At 34.9% G+C, this 17,246-nt stretch overlaps 1 long non-coding RNA gene across 1 annotated transcript; it reads left to right on the top strand.

The window, feature by feature from the left end:
• The first annotated feature begins 3,208 nt into the window (after positions 1 to 3,208).
• Positions 3,209 to 10,118, top strand: LOC148865264 (uncharacterized). Its single transcript, XR_016109071.1, has 2 exons — positions 3,209 to 3,347; positions 9,456 to 10,118. It is a non-coding gene; the product is annotated as an uncharacterized LOC148865264 (long non-coding RNA).
• Positions 10,119 to 17,246: the final 7,128 nt, after the last annotated feature.

Here is a 17,246-nt window from a genome sequence, read left to right as displayed (position 1 = left end):
TAAGGGATCATTGATTGTTTCTAGAAAACATAAAACATAAAACATAGGAGGTATTTGTGGACCTTACCCTATTTTCTTTACAATGTAATGTCCATATTTGTCTTGGCCTCACCTCTAGACCACCATGCAAAAAATCTCATCTATTTATTTTTCCTTGTCGATATCGGCATACAAGAAAAAAAGAGAGAAGAAAGAATAATGGTTGGAAAGGATTGAATTGGCAAATGTCTTTGGCCATTGAAAGAGGCTGCTTGTGAAATCAAATGGGGCATGTTGGGCTTGGGCCCACTAAGATGAAATATATATATATATATATATATATATATATATATATATATATATATATATATATTATGTATTTGGCCAATTAGTCTAGGAGACATTGACGGGTCTAATTAGAAATTCGTTTAATGCAATAGTCTCATAAAAATATCCTAAATTCAAATATGTCATCAGTTTACAGATTGATCAAATATAATCTTAGATTGGCATATAGTGAATCTCATTTAAAATACTTAAGGAAGCTTCATTGATTAACCAAATATGGAAATCATGGTCTGTTAAATGAGCTAAATGCTGCATGGGCCCAATCCCTTTGCCAAGTGGCGTTTGGCCCCAAGTATTAGGAGGCAAGTTTAATCTATTCACCCATTTAATTTAAGGCCTTGTTTGATAATACTTTTCAGAGGTTTGGTGTTTGAACCAGACTCATTTGGTATTGCGTCTGAAAATCGATCTGAAATTTGAAGTCAATAGTCCAACACTTGTGCGTTCAAACGTAATTGAGAGGTGCATAAAAGACATAAATATCATCAAAAACGAACCTTCACTATGAACTAAGGAAGCTCCACCACCACCACCGCCGTTGCACTCTCCTGTATTCCCGCCATAGTGGTTCTTCTCTCTCGCTCTCTCTCCGCCCTGTCTTCCGCCACCACTGCTGCAAGTTGCAGCAATAGTTCTCTTTCTCTCTCTCCGCCCTATCTTCCAGCCACCACCACGGCAGTGGTTCTTCTTTCTCACTCTCTCTCTCTCTCCACCCTGTTTTCCGCCACCGTAGCTGCAACTTGCAGCAGCGGTTCTCTCTCTCTCTCTCTCTCTCTCTCTCTCTCCCTGCCTTGTCTTCCACCACTTCCGCAACGGTTCTCTTGCTCTCTCACTTTCTCTCTCTCTCTGCCCTATCTTCCCGCTCTCGCTCTCGCTCTCCCTCCCTCCTTCTCTCTCTCTCTTCCCTCCCTCCCTCTCCCTATCTTCCATTGCAAATTTTTATTAATTATTAATTATTTTATTATTTTTATTAAACATTAATTATTTATTATTAAATTTACTTATATTATTTATTATTCATTAATTATTTTTATTAACTAGTAATTTTTAATTATTTCATTAATTTTTAAAAATTATTTTAATTTTTTTATGTAAATTATTAATGATTTTAATATTTTTATAGTCATTATTTTTTTTTAATTTTCATTTATAAATTAATAATTAATAATTATTTATTTTTATTTGTATTGTTTCAATATTATTTTGAGGTTGAAAATTATTTTTTATAAAATAATGTAAATTGAATTCAACATTTCCAAATGGTATGTTCTATGGGTAAAATAGTAAAATCAGTAAATTTCAAATGGTAAAGGGTCCATCCAACACAAACAAACTTATGGCTTAAGATCCTCTAAAAAGTAGAAAAGCAATTATGCCTCTTTTCAGATTTCAGACACTTTTTAACATCTTTTTAACTTTTGAAATTTATCAAACGCCACCTAAATGGGAATAAAAAATTGATCATCGAATTGTCGATTTGGTGGGCCCATATTAATTACAATCTATAATGATTATAGCTGGCCAAATTTTCATTTTAAATCAAATCCTTGGGTGGGTTTATCTAAGGAGAAACATTATAAATAGAGAGTAGGGATGGCAATTTTCCCATCCTTGACGGGGACCTGACTTCGGGTCGAGGGATGGGGATTGTTTTGGCAAGACAGGGAAGGGATGGGATTAAGGTCCTTGCCCTATCTGGCATGACCCTGATTATATATATATATTAAAACATTATTTATAATTAAATTTTTTTATTTATTTTAAGTAAATTTATTTATTTTAAATATTGTTATCTTAAAAAATTTTGGGGACTTGGGTCCCCATGAGGAACCCATCCCCATTGGGGATTGAGGATGGAGGACAAATTTTATCCTTGACGGGGATCGAGAGCAAGGATGGGTTAATTTCAAAATTGGGGTTGGGGACGGGGAATATGATCCCCACCCTGAACCTGCCCCATTGCCATTCCTAATGAGAGAGAGAGAGAGAGAGAGAGAGAGAGAGAGAGAGAGATGTGGAGGCTCTCCTTTAGCTCCCTCCATTGTATCCCCAGCTTTAGCGTTTCTTGTTGTAAGAAGGAAGAACAAGAATTTTGGCTCCTCAACCATTGAAGTTTCAAAATTGCTACAACTCTGTGCCACATTGGTTGAAGGATTTTGGCCTTTAAGTTGACACAATCAAAAGCTTTATCAAATTACTACAACTAAAAAAAAACTCTTGTAAGAGACTATTATCAAGTTGCTACATCAAAAGAAAATCTTCTGCAAGTGAGAATATTCCCCAACTGTTCACATTCTAATTGGTGATTGATTGTGAGGAAAATTTTGTCCACACAAAGTTGGTTGTTGCTTGCTTCTCATAATTGCAAGTTATTGTCATGGCTTCGGATTTTGTCTAAGATATGAGAATCAGAAGGTTTTTTTTGCTAAAGAAAAGGAAAAAATGAGATTGTATCCCACTTGCATTTTACAAATATATATATATATATATATATATATATATATATATATATATATATATATATATATATATATATATATTTGTATCAATAGTCCCCACTCTCTCTCCTTTTATTTTTCCATCCACACTCTCTCTCTCTCTCTATGATGCCACTAAGCCAGTTTTACCAACTCCAATCGACTAAGCCTATCAATTTACCTTGATCGCTCAGTTTCTTTGAGTTCAGACTGGAAACCTAGTCCCTTTAGTCCCAAATGGTATGTTTGGTTAACGAGAAAGGGATGAGAAGGGAAGAATCTTTGAAGAATATTCGATTTTCCAACTGTTTGTTTTGAAGAAAAAACCGGGATGGGAAGAGAGAGACTTGGGCGTGGTTTCCCAGAAACCAATACATGGGGTCACACCAAAATGGCGAGATGGTGAGACCCTACTAAGAAGGGAAATAGAGGCCTTTTGTGAGAAAATTTTGTCGAGCCAGCAACCTAGAGAGCTTCATCTTTTTCTCAAACACCATCCAATGGTCATCTCACCGACATCATCACCAGCGATTTTTTTGAAAGGTAATGTTAGATTTGGCATCCTCTCATGATTTCCGCCCATTTTCTACCATTTTTGTCTTCTTTCATTGAATGAATCTCCCTTCAAACCTCACCTTCGTTTACCACCATCCCTAATCTTCCAGATCAGTTTTCGTTCACAGAAAAACGACAAATCTATTGTTAAAGGTGTTATTCTTCCATGTTGACAGTCATTTCCATTCATTTTAACATCTGAGCTCCAAATTTGGCTTATGGTGTCTACCTCTTCCAGATCTGGCAGTTTTATTAGCACTAAACGTTAAAATGAACTTAGATTTACCATTTTTTGTGTTGCTTTTATTTTTGATCTATTTTAGGTTTGGCATTTTGTTGTGTTGATAATATTGTTAATATTGATATCAAACCTGCCATATTTTTTGTTGTTTTTAATTTTTTATTTGTTTTAGTTCATCCCAAGCAAACCAAGAACGTGATTTTTAGACTGAGGTATCACTTTTACATTTTTTGTATCAGGTCATTTTTTGTTTCATTTTTTCATTTATTTGTTGCTTTGGAGTTGGATCGATAAACAAACATAGCAATGTTTATCATTTGTGTCCTCATTGATTCTTCAATTTATGAAGTCAACCAAGAAATTGTTGAATGCCTGTAGATCCCTTAAGTCTTGTACATAACATATTAGGAATGTTTTTTTATTAATTTTTAGGGTATTATATATTAATTTTAAAAGGTACACAAGTTAGACTTGGATCAACTTTATAACAAGAGTACGAGTTCAACTAATTAAATTTTTGAGAGCCTGTGTTCTCTTTTATTATCCTAGAAAACACAAAAGATTAATTTATTTTTACATTTCCTTTTCATTTATCACATGATCCATGTTTATCTTAGGATAAAAGAAATTTTATGTTTCTTAGGTTTTTTTTTTTCTTTTTCCTTTCATTTTTTTTCTCTTTCTCATATTGAAGGAGAAACTTGGCCTATCTATAGAGTGCAGTATATGGTTTTCTTGAAGTCAATAACTTTAACTTGGATATTGTTGCAGGACTTCATTGAGTTCCTCAAACTCAAAATTGTAAGCCCCACCCCCAACTCATGGTATTTGATGAATCCTAATACATTGTTTGTAAGTCAAAGCAACTATTAATTTGTAATCATCATTTTCTCCATTATTCTTCACAGTCTTTCACTCTACACCATTGCCATAGAATGTTTAAAGAATAGCCATGCAACCTTTATCTTCTACCCCATGGATTTGGGGGACAAACATATTTGGGAGGGAGATATAGTACAAAACTCAATCCATCCAGATTGATAGATCTTCTTTTAGGTATGACCCAATCAGCAAAACCCTCTGTAGATCCTAACCATCCAATTAGATAAACCACCTCTTTTAATAGCCCATTCCCATCTATTTCTTGACCCAACTATATATACTAGGGGGGGGGGGGAGGTAATTTGTTTGAATCTTTATATGTTCATAAAAGGGTTGATCTTCTATTTAACTTTAAAGGGTTAGATGAAGAATCAAGGAATATTGCTTGAGCAAGTTGGTCATATTGACTTAGGCTTTGAACTTAATATTCTAATTGAATTCATATAATGCCTCATTCTAACTCCTGCCATTACTTAATGAAACCAGGGCTAGACTCTAGAGACTGTTAGAGAAAGACATCATCTTAGAGAAGAGATAGCTAACCAAATGTGGGCAGACTACAAAGTGGCTAGGTTGAATGGAAGGGGTTGGGGAAGAGGAAGTCATATGCAACTGCAGTTGTTGAGGAAGTTATGACTTTGAGAGCTACTTTTTCTAACTTAAATACTATAAATATCTTATATTTTCAATGTTCATGTTGTTTTTAATATTGCCATGTCAGCATGCTATGTGTCAAGGTTCAAATATGTTATGTCACCCCATAAATAGGGTTGTATTGTGGATTTGGAGAAAACATGGATTTATCCAAATGGGCTAAAATCAAGCACGCTGTAAAATTTTCTCATAAACCAAACATTGGAAACAGATTCTGTAGGATAATAGGTCTCAACAAACAAACACAGGATACCAAAAATGAGAAATAAATTTTCCTTTCTCATCCCACTATTTCTCGACAACCAAACAGACCATAAGTGCATGTTCTGTACTTATCCTGGAACCAAGGCTCTATTATTTTAACGAACACCACCTAAGGGGGTATTTGTCAGTGGGAAAATATATGCTGAAAAGACATTATAACACCAATTACAATACTCCTGAATTTCCACCCTATTGGTTCTTACTTTTACTTTTATGATACCCATTAATTGGTTGTAAATTTTTTTGATATCATATCTTTCTCATATGATGCTGATATGTACGCCTATTGTAGTTGTTTTAATTTTGTTTTGAAAATTAGAATGGTAATATATAATATAATATACTACAAGTGGATTGTTTGTTTCGAAGTCAAGGAAAGTGGCTCCATGAGGGTTTGAATCCAAGAACTGAACTTGTTTGAGAAGCATCCATAAAAAAAACTTGTATGAGAAGTAAACTCTAAGCCAAAAAAGAAACCAGTATTGTCAAGAATGGCCACCCCAACTGCTCATGACCCATCAAGTTTATGGGGCCAGGCCAGAAGAAAAAACAATAAGAAATTGACACTCATTAACAATCTAATCAAAACCATAAAGATCTAATCAAAGTCAGAGTCCTAAAATTAATCAACTAACCTAACCCATGTTAATAAGAATGGAATTTTCTCTATCTTTCAAAAGGTTTTGGACGGAAATAATAAGAAATGATTTAAATGCCCAAAAAGGGATATAGCAAAATAGAATTGAATGACAAAAAATATTCATGTTGCCGACCCCATATAATTGGGAGAAGGCTTAGATGATATTGATATGGTTATTTGACAAATGGAATCCCAAAATAGTATAAAGAGCTATTAAAAAATTTCGGGAAAATTATAGTCTAAGCTGATCAGTATTTAAAATTAGGCTATAGGTTTGATTTAAAAACTAATAAAACTCTGACAACTGTTTACATTTGAACTTATAAAAACTTCCATCATGTCATTGGAGGTTTATGTGGCTGTTGCCAACAACGGATCTTCATGTTGGACACAATAAAAAGCATATATCAAAATTGTCCTTAATGATGGGTCATTCGATCTCCCTTTCTCCCTCAAGTGCTATGGTTCTCTCTTAGTCTCTCTCTTGCTCACTCTCTCATTCATTATTTTTATTTTAATTTACTTACACATATATATGATGTTAATTAAACTATATAAAAGAACATAAGACCAATTTGGTATGGTTATAAAATCATTATACCAAATTGATAAAAATTCACAAGAAACTCTTAGATATATGAAATTTACACCAACTTAATAGAAATTTATAAATTGATTGTACAATTTGTTGGTTCATTGACTAAATAACTTACACAACATTAATCAAACCATCTGAGTAAACATAAGATCAACTTGATAAAATTCATAAACCATTATGCAAATTTGACAAAAATTTATAAGAAACTCTTGGTCAATTTGGTGTAATGATTTTAGAACCATACCAAGTTAATCTTATGTCCTTTTATACAACCTGATTAATATTGTATAAGTGTGCAAGAAATATTAAAAAAAAAGAGTAAGAGAGGGAACATGAGAGAGATTGAGAGAGAACGATAGAGATTGAGGGAAGAGGAGAGATTGACCAAGAGAGAGAATGAGAGAAATTGAGGGAGAGTAATAGAAAGAGAGAGAGAGAGAGAGAGAGAGAGAGAGAGAGAGTGAAAACCCTATTTTTTTTTTCAATTTTCAAATCACCTAGCATCAAAGGGCAATTTTTTGATATAGACTTTATGTTATGTCCAACATAGATTAAGAGTCCCATGTTGGTAACCGCCACATAAGCCTCTGATGACATGGTGGGGGGGTTTTATAATTTAAAATATAGAATTAATTGCCAATGTTTTAGTGGTTTTTAAACCAACTTGCAGCCACATAAACCTCCCAAAGGTAGATGGTAATAATGAGACTCTATTCTGCATATCTGCTGAGATTACCTAGCTAATATACCAACTGAGCCACCACTCGGTTGGTTAAATTGCATTGTTGTTCAATATTAAAAAAACCTTGAGTTACCAAAGGAAGTTCAATCAAGAAAAAAGAATTGATAATACTACCTATAAAAAATATTTGAAAATACTTAAGAAGTGGATCATAACCTTTTGAAGCTTGTAATATCTATACTTTAAGTTCCAATGCGTAATATCTTTTTTTTTTTCCTTTTTGCTACATGCATTTTGGATTGTAGAGAAAAGTTCACTGAAAATTCCTGGAAAGTCCCAATGAATATAGTTATATAAATCAGACGTTTAAATCCATCTGAACGGTGTAAATTTTGGTCTGGGATCACCCTTTGGTGGGACCCTTATAACGGTACGCAGGTCCAGATCTTCTGCTCTAAAAAATGGTTCCCTTACTATGGACCCTACACTATGATAGCCCTAGATATGGTAATTATAAGGAGAATTAAAACTTGCACCCAACTATTTTCTGGTATAAAGTTCAAACTTTATGCTAAATGAAGTTATGATTAGGAACCCATTTGGCTAGAATAGTTCTTTTGATAAGTTAATCCCTCAAAGTTAGGCCTACAGCTTAGGTAGCAGCTTAGAGGTGTCTCCACGAGTTCACTTTAGCTGTTTTGAAGAAACAGTCTGGGCTGTTTTGATAGCCTTTGCACATTGACACCACTAATTCAGTTTTTGATTTGTCTTTTCAACTAAAAAAATATTGAGTATAAATATCTTTTTGCCCACACTTATTATGAGATATCATTCATAGCAATTTCCCAAATCAGCTCAGTTACAAACAGCCAAAGTTTTTCCTGTCTCCACATGTCTGCCACATTACCTTCTCTTCAAATGGCTGCTTTTAGTTGCCATGATCCTCAGCATGTGTTAAAAGAAACTTTTTTTTTTCTCTTTTAGGAGCAATCTTTTGATTGAAATTGAACCTCTGGCAACATAATGGATATTAATTGGATCTGATAAACCCCTGGCCCAATCCAATCCAATAAAATTCAATATATATGAGAATATATGGCTGTGTTTGGAGACGATACAAATAGAGTGTAAATCTCGATTCAGGGTAAATTTGCACTTTAGTTCACTTTTGTCTGTATTTGGCAACATCACATTTATGTATTGATAAATGACAGATCAATGCATATTTACATTGATAATAAAATGTAAAAGTACACCAATAAAAAAAGAAGTAAATTTGCATTCAAGTGGGCTTTTGATAAAAAGAAAAACATATGCTTTATTGGAATGTTTGCATCCATTACAGCTAAAAGTCTGTTTGGTAAAAAGGCAAATTTAGCAGTGCAAAATTAATCCAATTTTGCAATTTAGGCTATGTTTAGTTGCAATGCAAATACAAATATGTATACTATATATTTACCCATTTTCAGTTCATGAATGCAAATACAGTTCACATTTAAAACCTTTTTTGCATTCATGTTGTTTGTTTGAAATCAGTGCAAAAGTGTGGGCCCATCATTAAATGTTCTAAATATCATATGCTTTAATGCCTTAACTTTGGTCAAAAAGCTAATTATCAAAAGAGCATAAAATTGTATCTAAAAAATAGGTACAATAATGCTCTTTTTTCAGAGTACAAAAGTGTCAGAAAATGTAATTTTGTTCTGATAATCATTACTTTTTTATGCATCAAACAAATGTTCTTAAAAGTGAACCAGAGTTCATAAATACCCCGGTTTGGTGTTTATATCGCAAACAAACAGAGCCATATGTAAACCGTTTTACACTTTACATATTTGCATCGTTTCCAAGTGCAGCCTATATTGTAAAGTTGGTCTGAATGTTGTGCTTCTACTAAATTGTTTATTCTTCATTATGTTCATGAAATACAACATTAAAGTCTTTTTTTAATAATATATGATATTTTGATCATTTTTAGTTTAATTTATTAATAGTATTCAATATCCAATTGTAACTAGAATTCAATTCAAATCCAATTTAAATCAGATAGATATGATCCAACTCGAATTTAAATATAAATGAATCAAATTTAGATGTACCTATATGCGATTTGATTTGATTTGATCCTTTTGTAGACCCAAGTGCACCGACCAGTCTAGAGAATTGCATGCCCATCTTTTGAATACTAAATGGAGCCAGTTTTGATCTGGGTCTGCATAGAAGCAATTTTCTATTAAAGAAAAAAAAAGGCATTCAAGTTTTGAGCAACATGTATGAAAATGATGTTGGGAGGATTGATTGTTTGAGTCTTAAGGTTCAAGTTTTGGATATAAAGGAGCATCGGATACTTGGAAGAACCGCAACAAAATGAATTATCAATAATTTCTGTTTTGCTTGCCTCTCTGTATCCCATCATTCTCTCATATGGAAAAAGAAACCTTTTGAGTGCTCAAAGCCATTATTGTCAACAAAACCATGTATCGATTATAATCAGCAGTTGGATGTGCAGTTCGCCTGTGTCAAAAATTTAGGGGCCCATGCCCAATTGGATGTGCAGGAAATCCAACAACTTAGGGGAGCAAATCAGCAGCTGGGCATATGTAGGCCAAAATTTGTAATATATGTTGAACTTTAGGCAGAAATTATGGTGTATTCATTGTATTATGTAATAAAAGATGTGATTGGTTGAATGTGATGGTAATTACACTTTGTTATGTTAAATATGAAGTACACTTGTGAGAGGTTGTATCAATGAAAACTAAGAAGAGATTAATGTGATTGATTGCTATCTAGATAAATCTGGGCATCTAATATTAGTGAATACACTGTAGTTGAAACTTTAATTAAGCTTTATTGTATTTTATTGATAATACAAGAAAGAGAAGCTGCACAGAATTGTGTGTATGGACAGAAGACTGAGTGGTAAGGTGAATCTCAAAATGGGGGCTTAGATAATGGCTCCATAAGAATATCAACAATTTGATACATGGATCTAGTTTGTTGGCAATGCAGTTTCATTTGCACTGGTGCAAAAGTGATGGAATGCATATGAATTGAATGAATGTAAATTTTGATTTACTTTTGTTTTTACATTTTACTTTGTTTTGTTTGTTAATTTGCAATGTGTGACATGAAGATAAAACCTAAATAGTCTTTAAAAAAACTTAAAAGCAGAATAAAGTGAAATCTATAAGACAAAAGGTGAATCGGAATTTATACTGTCCTGATTTGTACTTTCATGCATTTGTACCAATAGCTCAGTTTTGGAAGGACTTCAAATGCAAATATGTAGAGTGCAAATACATACAAAAAATAATACAAAATACAAGGTTTTGCACTCTACATATTTATATTTGTACTCCTTCCAAACCGAGCCAATGCAAATGAAATTGCATCATAAAGAAAGAGAGATGGATAGCAAAGATGCCAAAAAACAAAGTCATGACAAGCCATTTTTCATGAATGAAAATGAAAGCTGATCTCCTTATGTTTTGGCCAGAGTGAACACTTGTTCTATGCAAAAGGGAAATATCCAGTTTGCAATGAAATAAATAATCCTCACATTGTCACAGCATATATAGCATTGTAGTGGTCATAAGAGGAACTCTAGTTCATGCAAATAAGAGTAGCCACACCTAGGTGAGTTTGTTATGGTTGTGCCTTGAATTCTTTGTTGCCACTTGCTTTATAAATCCACTCCGAATTAAGTTGAGAAAGCTCGAAGTAAAAATTATAGTGGTTTGTGGTGGAAGTATAAGTCTTGGCCTTCTCTTGTAGTAGTATGGATCCGATCCATATTCAGCTTATGGGTCTAAATTGAATACAAAAATTATGTATTTCAGGGATTTTCTCTTTTGCCTTGTGAGAGAAGAGTGAGACTTTGAATGTTTTTGGAGTGAAATTGCAAATACACAACTCTGTATTCTTCTTAAATATAGATTACATAGTGGATTTCTGCTCCTTCTTTGCCCATAGATGTAGGTTATAAGTCGAACCACGTAAATTTGTGTATTCTCTTTGTTTTTTTTTTCCTTATCTCCATTTTTTTTTGAATGCCATTTGAATATGTGCTTTTCTAGGTTTTGCACAATAAAACTCAGCAGCAGTAGTAGTTAATGAATAAGGGCCTACCCGTTAGGGAGAGATTCAGTTTTGATTGAGCTGCTTTGAAAGTTACTACAACTAGCTCCATTGGAAAGCTTCACCTAGGCTTTCCAAGTTTTCCACCAAATATAACTTTTAGGCTTTCCGTGCATCAAAGCCCTCCCAAACGGGTTATGGTACACAGCTTTTACAGATGCTAGGCAACTATTAATGCTTTTAGAGCTCCAAGAAACTAATTGAACATATTAATTAAGGATCATTGCAAAGTATTAGCGCAGGGGTATTTATGTCTTTATACCTAGATTAATGTTGCTGATTTGTAATGTTGTGCTAGAACCAGTGCTCCTTACTTAAATAAGGGCACATATGTCTTTTCAATTATTTTTAATAATAAAAGTACTGTCTGGCCGACTGGGAGTGAGATTCTTGAGACTTCCAGTTCGAACCAGATTTTCTCCTTTCTCTCTTTCTTCCACTTTTCTACTTCTTTCTACATAACCGATCTCAGACAGATAGAACTCCAAGTCTGGCTGAATCATAACATGGTATCAGAACAACTTGAATCTACCTAGATTTATGTCTGCCTAGATTTCTATTCTCCGTGCACCCTATCTAGGGTTTCTCTTATTTTTTCTGCATTCGACTAGAGACAAGGGAAAGGGCTGAAAAGGAGTGATCGCCCTCTTCCCTTGGAGATTTCTATGCCTCCGGTCAGGTCTTGTGTGGTTGGTTGCTGTGGTTTCTAAGATCGCCCTCCCCTAATCGATGAAGAATAAAGGGTCGATCTGTGTGTTGCAGTGGCTGTCTTTTGTGGACTGATTTCCTACTCGTGTGGTTGTTCCTTCAGTGATAAGGTAAGAGATTTCTATGCATGATATTTGTTATGGATCAAATAGGAAGTGTGCTTCAGACTATATACTAGGGTTTCAGACAGTAGTGTGCTAGGGTTTATGCTGGTTTTTGTATATTTCAAAGGGAGAGTTGTGATCATGTAGTGGTGAGATTTCAGGTAGTCGTAGGAGTAGGGTTTGTGGTGTAAAGAGCACACTTTTCAGCAACAACAAGTGCTGAAATCAGTGTGAAAAGTGTGATCTAATTATGTGCAGTGTGCAGAATTCAGTGGTAATAGAATTCAGCAAGTGTGCATAATCGGTGATAACAGAATGGGAGATAACAATGATTGTAAACCTAATGTGATGGTGCCTACAGACTACCTGAATATTCAGATGACCTCCATTAAACTAAATGGAGAGAATTATGTGCCTTGGGCTAAATCCTTCGAAGTCTTACTGAAGGCAAAGAAGAAGATAAAACACAAAAGAGAAGAGAAACCCTCCACTGACTCTCACGAGTATGAAGACTGGGAGCAAGAGGATGCTCAGATCAACACATGGTTGTAGAATAGTATGGAACCCAGGATTAATGTAAACTTCATGTTTCTTGACAATGCCAAAGATGTGTGGGACCATGCGAAAAAATTGTATTTGGGTCAGGATAATACAACTAGAGTGTATCAGTTGTATCAAGAGTACTTTAATCTGCAATAGGGCAATCGGAGTCTTGAGGAGTACTATGCCAGTATGAGAAACATATGTAATGAATTGAATGTCTATCACCCTCTCACTTCTGATGTCAAGATTCAACAACAACAGAGAGAACAACTTGATGTGACTACATTTTTTTGTGGGACTGAAGTCTGAATATGAACCAGTACGAGCTCAGATATTAGGAGAATCAACTCTCCCCTCCTTAGAAGAGGTATTTTCTCAACTCTGGAGGATTTCTATCAGGTCTACTGAGAACTCTAATATCTCAGATAGATCTGCCTTTGCTGTATCGAGAGGCTGTGGTGCTAGAGGTGGAGCTTGGGGAGCTCAGTCTAGCTGTGGTGGTAGTAGTGGTTTTGTGTATGGCTGAAGTGGCAATGGTGGGCCTACTTATAATTGTGGTGGTGGTCGTACTGGGGGGAGAGATTCAGGGGGAGCCCGTGGTAGAGGACGTGGCTCAGGCCCGAGGAACTGCACTCATTGTGGTATGGATGGACATACCATTAACTATTGTTATGATCTACATGGTCCACCCTCAACCTGGGCCAATCATGCCGCGACCAGTGACTCCAGTTCCATATTTAGACAGGAGAATCATTCATCTGATCAGATACCTCCTACATCCACAGATGGTCTCGTGAAGGAGATGATGAGTGTTCCCCATGATGAATATGAGAGGTTTATTGAATCACAACAGAACACGATGACTTTCACTCACTCAGGTATGGCTTGTTTGGCATCCACACCCAATCCCTGGGTCATTGATTCTAGATCCTCCGATCACATGACTGAAATTCCAGGTGTGTTTTCTTCCTTATCTCATTGCTCAACATCACAATCTGCCACCCTTGCTAATGGTTCCACATCCTCAATTTGTGGTGTTGGTAATGTTGACCTAGACCCTGTATCCCTCTCCTCAGTTTTGTATGTTCCTAAATTGCCTTTAAATCTTATGTTTATTAGTAAGTTGACAAAATCACTTAATTGTTCCATTACTTTTTATCCTTCTATGTGTATTTTTCAAGATCTCAAGACGGGGATGAAGATTGGTGGAGGGCATGAAGCTGGTGGACTGTATTATCTTGACGGTGGTGGTAGAATTTCAACAGCTCTCCAGTCATCCCTTTCTCCTCTCTAGTGGAACTATCGATTTGGTCATCCGTCACTAAAAGTTTTGAAGTCCTTGGTTCTGTCTTTGAGTTAGCTTTCTGCTTTGGATTGTGAGTCATGTCAGTTTGGGAAACACCATCGTGTTCCCTTTAGTTATAGGGTTGATAACCATGTGTCGAGTCCTTTTTCTTTAATTCATTCAGATGTTTGAGGTCCTTATAAAGTGATGTCATATAATGGATACAAATATTTTGTCATTTTTTAGATGATTTTTCAAGGATGACGTGACTCTATCTAATGAAAGAAAGAAGTGAATTGTTTACCATTTTTTCAGAAATTTTATGTTGAGATTCGTAATAAATTTGGTACCCACGTCAAAGTTTTCCATTCTGATAATGGCCGTGAATATTTATCCTCATCATTTCAAGAATGTCTGGATCAACACAGCATTATACATCAGACCTCATGTACCTACACCCCACAACAAAACGGTGCTCATTTCAAAGTGTTAGCATAGGGGTATTTCTGTCTTTATACCTAAGTTAATGTTGCTGATTTGTAATTTTGTGCTAGAACCAATGCTCCTTACTTAAATAAGGGCACATATGTCTTTTCAATTATTTTTAATAATAAAAGTACTGTCTGGCCAACTGGGAGTGAGATTCTTGAGACTTCTAGTTCGAACCAGATTTTCTCCTTTATCTCTTTCTCTCTTTCTCTCTTTCTTTCACCTTTCTACCTCTTTCTACATAACCGATCTCAGACGGATAGAACTCCAAGGCAAGCTGAATTATAACACAAAGCTTATTGTGGATTTATGATCATCTCGACCCCCCCAATCAGTGATACATATGTGAGGCCTTCGACACAATATTTCTTTATTTGGAGCTATTAAAATGGGAGAGCCAGATTTGGCAACTGATTTTGCTCCCTCGGCTTGTTGAGCCTGAGCCTACTTGTCGACATGTTGAAGAAAGCCATTTGCAACCAAGCCCCTGCAGGGTTGTCAACAGGTCAGGTCAAGGGGGTGGTTCCAGTCCTGAATCGATTATTAATCGAGACAAAATCATAGGTCCAGAATCATTCTGGTTAATAGTCGAGTCTAAAATTATATTTATTTACTTAAATAATAACTTATAACTTAAAATTTGATCATATAACCTTAATAAAAATGATAGTAGAATATTAAATTATTTATATACTAAAAATTAAATATTTTTAATTAATATTATCTTATATATTATTGATCAAATTTATCATTTCAAAAATAAAATATGATAAAAATTAGGAAAATATATGTGTATGAGTGTAATAAAATAATTGGTTTGGGTCTGGATTGGTTTGTGATAGACAAGAATCAGAACCAACCAATTATGAAATCAGAACTGACATAATCTTTGGTTCAGTTCGGGCAATTTGACAGAACTAACCCATTGACAGTCCTATTTATAGCCATTCAGCTTCCTACGTTTAGGGTTGAAGACCCATTTGCAGCCCATTATATTTTGGCCCAATTAATGGGGTATGAGGATGTATGCCCCATTAAGAAGTAGCACACTAAACGTCCTCCATTCAAGTGATTTGGAGGCTTCAGAGAAGAATGATGGTTCACATGGTGATCAGGGGCAGAAGTTGAGTAAGAAGGTGTCAACGTGTACCTTCAATTTTCTTATGCCATCCATATTTTGGGTAACCATGTGACGTAGATTCAGAGGCTGAGCTGAAGAAGTTGGGTTGATGGGCCAAACAAGAAAAAGGTGGACTGCCATTGGTTTTGAAGATGGATTGAATGTGATGGGCTTGATAGAGTGCATAAGGTAGAGGACCTAGAGGTGCAATTAAGGGTGTCAATTGAAGTGGATTTGGTCTAATCCGATCTAGTCCAGTGTGAGTCCATTACAAATGGACCAGGTCTAATCCAATCCAATGAATATTTTGGATCATTTTGGACCGGTCCAGTTCAATGTCTGGACCATTTAATTTGGTTCAAAATTATTTTAATTTAGATTGATTTTAACCTAAACCCGATCCATTGGCACCTATATTCTTATCTTATATCGATGGACCAGATATTGACCTAATTCATTCCAATCCAATATAAATTTATTACAGATGGATCAGGTCTAATTCAATCTAATAAATATTTTGGACCGGATTGGTCCAATCTAATATATCTTATTGGTCCGTCCAAATTAATTTTGGACTAGATGGGGTCCGGTCCAAAACTGGTCCATTGACACCCTTTGGTGCAACATGGGGGGAATAGTTCTGGCCCAAAGGCTTAAACACAAAATAGAGTAAAATGCTTATTTGGTTGGGCTAGATTTGTAATGGACTGAAGTTGGATAGTTGGGCTCAAACGCAATGGACATTTTTATAGTTATTCCACAATGTGGGGTTGTGAATATATTGGGAGCTATAGGGCAGGGCTGTCTAAATGGAAAGATACATTCATCAAATACCACATGCCATCAAGGATTAAGGTATTGGTATTATGTATCATATCAGACAGTTTGAATATAGATACATTTTAGAAATACATGCAAATCCCATAAAGTATATTAATAACACTAAATTTAAGGTCAAAATAGCCAAGTAAGGTATAAAATATATAGGAAATGCATATTTTAATGGTACACATGAAGAAATATATTAAAATTAATATAGTGAGATGCATAAATATCATACAATCTTATTGATAATGTATCAATCAAGAATCCGAGACACTGTTTATATAGATTTTTACAAATTAATACATGCACAAAGCCATTATTGTGTTATTTGATATTTAAGTTCAATACACAAAACATATAAACTACTATATTTTAATAATTATATCAATTGTGTTCTATTTTACCATTTTTACTTTTAAACATTAAGAAAAAAGTCAATTAAATATTAAATTCTTAACCGTTTGGTAGGGGTGCAAGTTAGGTGGGTTAGGTTGGTTTTATGGTCAACCTAGGCCCAACCCTAAGATTTGGGTCTAAGGAAAAAGCTCAAGGTCAAGCTTGATCTTTCCAATTGGGCCCTAAAGTTTGATGCATTCGGGCTCAGGCTGGGCTTGAGTTGGTCAATGATCCTACTTTAAAACATGGCACACATGTATGCATTTATGCAAATGTATATGTGTGGGTTAAGCCCAGTCCTAATTGTACCCCTAAT

Source organism: Nelumbo lutea, chromosome 3 (assembly GCF_056320005.1).
Source record: "Nelumbo lutea isolate HS-2025 chromosome 3, American lotus-T2T, whole genome shotgun sequence".
NCBI lineage: Eukaryota > Viridiplantae > Streptophyta > Magnoliopsida > Proteales > Nelumbonaceae > Nelumbo > Nelumbo lutea.
The sequence above is the reverse complement of the archived record's forward strand: the minus strand, read 5'-3'. Positions and strand labels throughout refer to the sequence as shown.